We start from the raw sequence: 7,351 nt of genomic DNA, 5'->3' as shown, positions 1-7,351 counted from the left end.
CATGGTGGTTAGGATCAGGTGGTCGGGATTGGTTGTGTGCTCCTTAATAAGGTGTATTGTCATATAAGTGGATCAGCACCCATTGACAAAGTCCTTTCAGGCTCTGCCGAGTAAGTGGATAAGACCCCTTCGGCAGACCCACAAGAATTCTTGGCCATAGATCACATATCTCGCTAAAGTTTCTTGAGGTGATGCAGACTACGGGACAAACAAACCCACGAAGTCTACCACCTATCAGGTAGGAACCAAGGTTTTTATTTTATACCTACAACAGATGTTGTTTACCTGTCTATTCCAGTAGTAGCTGTCTCTTACCCTCCACCGAAGGGTGCCAATCAGCTATGTATATATCTGACAGGTAAGTTGATTGTATGAAAATGATATTGTTATAATACAATAAAGTTTCATACATACTTACCTGGCAGATATATACGATTAGGGCCCACCCAGCCTCCCCGCAAGGAGACAGGTGGAAGAGAAAATATATGAGTAGAAAACGGGAATGGTTCCTAGTCCTGCCGCCCAGGGCAGGCCGGTAGATCACCTGACCTACCTGTAGCGAGTGGCGCGAAATTTGAATTTCTGTCGGGGACGGACGGCAGTCTTAGCTATGTATACTATATCTGCCAGGTAAGTATGTATGAAACTTTTAATTGATTATAACAATATCATTTTCCATACAATCACTTAACCTGTCAGATATATACATAGCTAAGACTCTGTCGTCCCGACAGAAATTCAAATTTCGCGGCACACGCTGCAGGTAGGTCAGGTGATCTACCGTCCTGCCCTGGGTGGCAGGATTAGGAACCATTCCTGTTTTCTATCATATTTTCTCTGTCGCTTGGAATGTAAACAACGTTTGCAGTTCCTCCTGACTTGATTTTTGGATTTCATCGCCATCGATCTTCTGGGCTATCTTTTGCAGGGAAGTACTGGGTCTTTGGTTCGGCATATGTATATTAATTTGTTTTAATAACTTTAGCTTCGAAAATTTCGAAGATTTGTTTACGTGTAACTACCGAACTTTTCGGTAGACACTCATTTAGTTTGCAAAAAAAAAGGGAAATATTAATATTTATTCATTAATACGTGTAATAAGTGTTAGAACTTTATTGAGGAAATATAAAACTCTAACTTCCTACTTTAGGAAGTCAGGAAAGCATATAACTTTTTACGCTTCCTTTAGAAGCTTTAATAGCTCTGTGAAAACGAGCAGTTAGAGTATTAACAGTAATAGTAGTTTTTGCATCCTCATCTCCTTCTTACTCTACAGAATCTACAAATTAATAAATTTGAAGATAATTGGATGTAGCTCAAAAATGCAAGCTCTTATAAGGTAAGAAGTGAATTTAGTGTTCCCAGTGCAGTGGAGGGTGCGTTCTGATCGGCTCTGTTTCGCTCCCAGGTCTAGACCGCTTCCAAGCTCCCAAGCCCAGAGGAGAAGGAAAGTCGAAAGCCTTACGGAGGTTATGGAGAATCCCCACCGATCAAGCGTCCCCTCGGCAGGATCTGTAGAACGTCCCAGACTGCCAAGTTCGCCATTGGAAAAGCGTCCTAAAATAGTAGAGGGTGCGTCCGATCGGCTCTGTCTCGCTCTCAGGCCTAGACCTCTTCCAAGCTCACAAGCCCCACCCAGAGAAGGAAAGTCGAAAGCCTTACGGAGGTTATGGAGAATCCCCACCGATCGGGCGTTCCCTTGGCAGGATCTGTAGAACGTCCCAGACTGCCAGGGATAGCCATTGGAAAGGCATCCTTAAAAAAGTGTGTCTCTTCTTCCGTTTCTTCATCTTACATCCGAAAAGACGAAGAATGTACATGTTTGGAGTTCGGACGATATGGCGGGTTCTCTGAAAACTAAGAGAACACTGAGCGAGAGGCTTAGAGCCAGCCAGCAAGCTAGCGCGAGCCACGTTCCAACAGCCAGCAGCGAGCCGCGTTCCAACAGACTAGCGCGAGCCTCGTTCATACAGATAAACGCGAGCCGCGTTCCAGCAACTGAGCGCGAGCCGCGTTCCAGAACTTTTTTCTTGGCGCAAGGCGCCTTCAAAGAGAAAACAGACGGCTAGACTGAGGAGCCTTATAGTAGAGTGGCAATCAGAAGGGTGCTTCCATTGAACGTTTACTGGCAAGAGGCTCGTAAAAGAAGACTAGAGGCGCTCGGAACTATCAGGGCGCACGGGACCTTCCACGCAAGCAGAACGTTCCAGGAGCGAGTCTCCTTTCTAGCATGTGGAACATTCCAGGCGCGCGGAACTATCCAGACGCCAGGCGCTAGGCGCAAGGATCCAGGCGCCAGAATATTCCAAAATCTTCATTTGAGAGAGAGGTCAGTCGCAAGGCTCCTCTTTGAGTTTTTTAACTTGAGCAACTTTCCCCTGGCAAATGTGCAAGATGTCGCACAGGCGGCCGTTGCTTTTGTCAGAAGGATTCTGATACTAAGAGAAGCCCCTTTTCATTATTCAGAAGACTCCTGTGTTAGGCAGTTCCTCTCAATGCGGACTCTCTCCTTCATCCATGCTCTTCCCTCGTTTTGAGGAGGCAAGAGCTTTGGGAGTTTTTCTTAATAAGAATCTCATCGACGTTTGGGTATGATGGTGGATAGGAAATATCTACTTCCTTCCGTAAACCCTAGTGATGAACAGGAATTCTGTCTCTTCCGCGATTTATGAGGAAATCACGAAGATTAAAAGAGTTCCTGGATTAACTTCCTTCCTTTAGGATATATATATACTCTTTCTATCGTTCTATTAACGAAAAGAACGAAGATAGTAGAAGGTAGTAGAGTATCTGCTGTATGAGAATACGATACGGTCAAATCATAAACACATACCGTAGTTACTTCTTTGCTGTGCAACTCAATTACCAGTATCCTTCTACGACTTTCCTAGGAAGGATGTGCTTATTAAAGGGATTGTTAAGACAACACCTACTTAGCTTCTAGATTTATCGAAGTCTTGTTTCGCTTAAATATGCTTTAATAAGAACTTCCTGAAGTTCGATAATAATTTTATAAGATTCCTTTATTAAATGGAGTAGCTGGCAACTCTGGAAGAGTAAGGCCAGACGGCTAACGGAGACTGCTTTCGCTGAGAGCCTGAGACCAACGCAGTACCATGTAGGTGTCGGTCATGAGCGGTCGGGTTCATCTCTCTCTCCTGTGGGATGGAATAACTATCCGTATCTCTCCCCTACAATCACGGTCTTAGCCTCGGATTGAAGGGATAGTTAAGCTAACTTAAATAAAATATTGTATGCCTTTTGCTAAGAAGCTTTCAATAAGAGAGATATTACAACCTTTCAATGCTGTTTACCGTAGGTAACATTATTAAAGGATTCTATCGCAGCAGAACATTATATTATATAATGCTCTCAGGCTTACGAAAGCATGGCTTATTTAGGTACCTGCTCAGAAGAAGATGGATGAGTCGGATGGGAAACATTCTCTTGTGGAGAACTTGTTTCCCTGAATGGACTATACTACGTATATAAAGTTTTTTCCTACTAAGAACGGAATTAACATGTGAAAGGATGTCGGGTACCATAAAGGCACAGGTGTTCTGGCAACATACCTAAAAAGAATTAGAAGGAAGCGCCAGCCTGGCGCAAGTTGCGTCAGCCTGGCACAAAGCGCTAGAAGCGCCAACCTGGCGCAATGCGCCAGAAGCGCCAGCCTGGCGAGAAGCGCCAACCTGGTGCAATGCGCCTGTGCCAGAAGCGCCAGCCTGGCGCAGTGAGCCAAGAGCACCATCCAAGATTTTCTTGTTTTAGCGAGTTATTAACCTAAGAGTCCAGTAGCCTCTCGGACACCAGGCTCGGTAACGGCAAGATTCGTTCCTGATTTCGTTAGCCATTTAATCACTTAGGCCAATTCCACGACTCTCATATCGCAAAGAGCATCGAGAATTTGTTTTTTCACTCCTGTTCGCGTTAACAAAGAGAACCTTCTCGATCGACGATAATAACTGTTAACATGTCTAACATTTATTGGAAAGAGTTGTGAGAACCTGCGGAAAGTCTTCTTCATAGATCTCTAGCAAGTAGAGACGAACAGGCTTCCTATAGACTGCTTCCTTTTCCTCGAACCAAGAGAGGTAGCAATATATGCCATCTTTAATTTTTTAGAAAGGGGAATAAACTAGTCTTTTTTCCCCTAAATATAAATGCTTTGCAGAATTTAAGATAAAGGGCGTCAAAGAAGAGAGGATAATACTTTATGCCTCATTTTGGCCCTAGAGAGGTTGGATTCACAGAGGTCACGTTCTTCTCACAACATGTTTTGGAAGGTTTTTCCAAGAGAGTCTGGATATTCTATCAGCATCTATTTTAAATGGACCTTAACAACCTCTCCACTCTGAGTCTGTCTGCGTGCAGACTGACCAGAAGTGGACATGAATGAGAGGATTTTTTAAGGTAAATGACAATAGTCATGGCCAAGACATAGAATTGCTGCAGATCGTGCTAGAGGGAATGAGGAAGCTGTCCTCTTCCGATACCTCTGTGAACCACGCTATTTTTCTTCCCTTTCAGAGGGAAGAATCACCTTTGTATATGTCTGCTATCAAAGAATGCAGTAAAAGGCTATACTCTGTCTCTACAAAGGGAATTGGAGATAGCAGAGGATTAAGATCTTCGGGATCTTATATGATACCTCAATATGACAAGAGTAGGATATCATGTACTTCTAATGGGATCTTTTTTGTGGCCACAGATTCCATGTTCCGACAAGATGGAACTGATCCTCAGCAAACTTCTTTGAGAAATTTTTATGAGGGAATTCTTTGTTTCTCTTGGTCCTAAACAACCAAGAAGACAAGTGAATTTTTTTTTTTTTGAGCATTGGAATCTCGCATCAGATTCTATGGAGACTAGGCAATGGGTTCTTGCCAGCATAGTATGTCTGGCAAATGAACTAAAACCCCCTATTCCTGATTCAATGTTTTCAGATAGAGGTTTCGTTGTCCAGGCAGGGTACTTACGTTTTCATCTACAGTAGAATGGTTCAAAAAATTTTTAAACGTTTGCCTACAGAGTCTTTGGAATGCGATGACGGCTCGAAATGCTTCCCAGAAGGTGTTCAGAGGGATACAATAAAGAGCTAGAAATCAGGAGTCCTCCCAATTTCAGCTCAGAGTCTCCTTTGACTTCCAGGCTTCTTCCCTTCCTTCGGACAAGGATAGGGAAGATTCTGCAACGAGAAACCCCTTCAACAGGTAAGAAGAGATCTCGTGAGCAAGGGAAGTACTCAAGAAGGATCCTCCTCGTAGGAAGACTCTTATCTCTCGTACTGTTAGATATCCTATCGTATACTGGATGTAGCTGACTACAATCACCTCCCCTTGCCGGAGAGGCCAAAGCTCAAAGTGGAAGAATTTCTTCCACCCTTCTCCAGTCTTGTGATTTACTATTGTGGATGTTCAGGACTTTCGGACAATGTAGCGCCAACCAGGAGCCTTATGCCAAAACAGGCGTAAAAAAACGCCAGAGGCAGACAGCCCAAGAACACTGTCATTGTCTGATGAGGAGAAAGACCGGGCCTACAACCTGACACAGATGCGCTAGATGCGAACATATCGGACAGATAAGAGTGTCCGATGTGGACATTGCCAGACATCCTCGAGACTCCGGCAAGTGGGGAGGAGCCAACCAGGCGCGAGGCGCCAGGCAGGTGCGAGGCGCCAGGCAGGAGTGAGGCGCCAGGCAGGAGCGAGGCGCCAGGCAGGAGCGAGGCGCCAGGCAGGCACCAGCCAGCCGCGAAGCTCCAGGCAGGCACAAGGCGCCAGGCAGGCACAAAGCGCCAACCTGGCGCGAGGCGCCAGCCAGGCGCGAGGAGCCAGCCAGGCACGAGACGCAGCCAGGCGCAAGCCAGGCTCTAGGCACGAATCTCCAGCTAAGGCGCGATACGTCAACCAGATGCGAGAGGCGCCAGTCAAGCGAAAGGTACCAGACAAGCGCTAGGCTCCAATCAAAAGCGAAGCACCAGCCAGGCGCGAGGTTCCTGCCAGGCTTCAGGCTTCAGGCTTCAGACGGGAGAGATCCATTTCAAGAAAGCCCTGGTCTTCTTTGAAACATGGAGATCTCCTAAGCACTTCATAAGTGACTTGATTCCTTCAAACAGCTGAGAATTAAAAGCGCAGGAAGTGCACGCTTTTGCAAATTCTTGTTCTTTACATAACAATATGTCATATAAGACATATTAGCTGTGTTGTACGGTAGAGGCAACTCTTTGTTTGACTTCTCATTACACAAAGGATGTCAAGTTAACCTACGAGAGAATCCTTCTCTTTTGGTTTATACGTTTCTGCGGATACGTTTACTGGGATAAGGAGCCGACCATTGTATCCTTAACTTTGAGTTAAAGTTATTTAACTTAGTGAAATTATTGGGGTTTTTGAAAAGAGTGTGGGGATAACTCTTTTCAATTGGGTGCGAACCCTCGTGTTAGGATCAGGTGATCGGGATCGGTGTCGCGCTCCTTAGTTATGCCAATAGGCATAGGTGTATTGTCATATAAGTGGATTAGCAACCCATTGAAAAGTAGCTTTTAGGCTCTGCCGAGTAAGTGGATAAGACCCATCGGCAGACCCACAAGAACTCTTGGCCACAGATCACATATCTCGCTAAAGTTTCTTGAGGTGATGCAGACTCCTTGGCAACAGCCATATGAAGTCTACCACCTATCAGATAGGAACCAAGGTTTATTTATACCTACAACATATGTTGTTTACCTGTCTATTCCATGTTAGCTGTCTCTTACCCTCCACCAAAGGGTGTCAATCAGCTATGTATATATCTGACAGGTAAGTTGATTGTATGAAAATGATATTGTTATGATACAATAAAGTTTCATACATACTTACCTGGGAGATATATACGATTAATGGGCCCACCCAGCCTCCCCGCAGGAGCAAAGGCGGAAGAGAGAAAATATGATAGAAAAACATGAATGGTTTCTAATCCTGCCACCCAGGGCAGGGACGGTAGATCACCTGACCTACCTGCAGCGTTCCTGTGCCCGCGAAATTTGAATTTCTGTCGAGGACGACGGAGTCTTAGCTATGTATATATCTGCCAGGTAAGTATGTATGAAACTTTATTGTATCATAACAATATCATTTTTTCCGCTTCGGCGCTCACTCACGAACACCGCCGGCATACGGGAGACACTTTCAGAAATACCAGCTCGGCGTTTAAGGGTTAATATACAAAACCACTTTTTGTGATAGCCTTTATAGCCACCTTTCTACTTTGTGTTAAGAGTCGGCGGCAAAGGTATGCCAACATATTATTTACATTCTTTTGCCCTTTAACATGAGGACAAGATATGTATTTAATGTGAGGACGAGACATG

This window comes from Macrobrachium nipponense, chromosome 40 (assembly GCF_015104395.2).
Source record: "Macrobrachium nipponense isolate FS-2020 chromosome 40, ASM1510439v2, whole genome shotgun sequence".
In the NCBI taxonomy this organism is placed as follows: Eukaryota; Metazoa; Arthropoda; class Malacostraca; order Decapoda; family Palaemonidae; genus Macrobrachium; species Macrobrachium nipponense.
The sequence above is the reverse complement of the archived record's forward strand: the minus strand, read 5'-3'. Positions refer to the sequence as shown.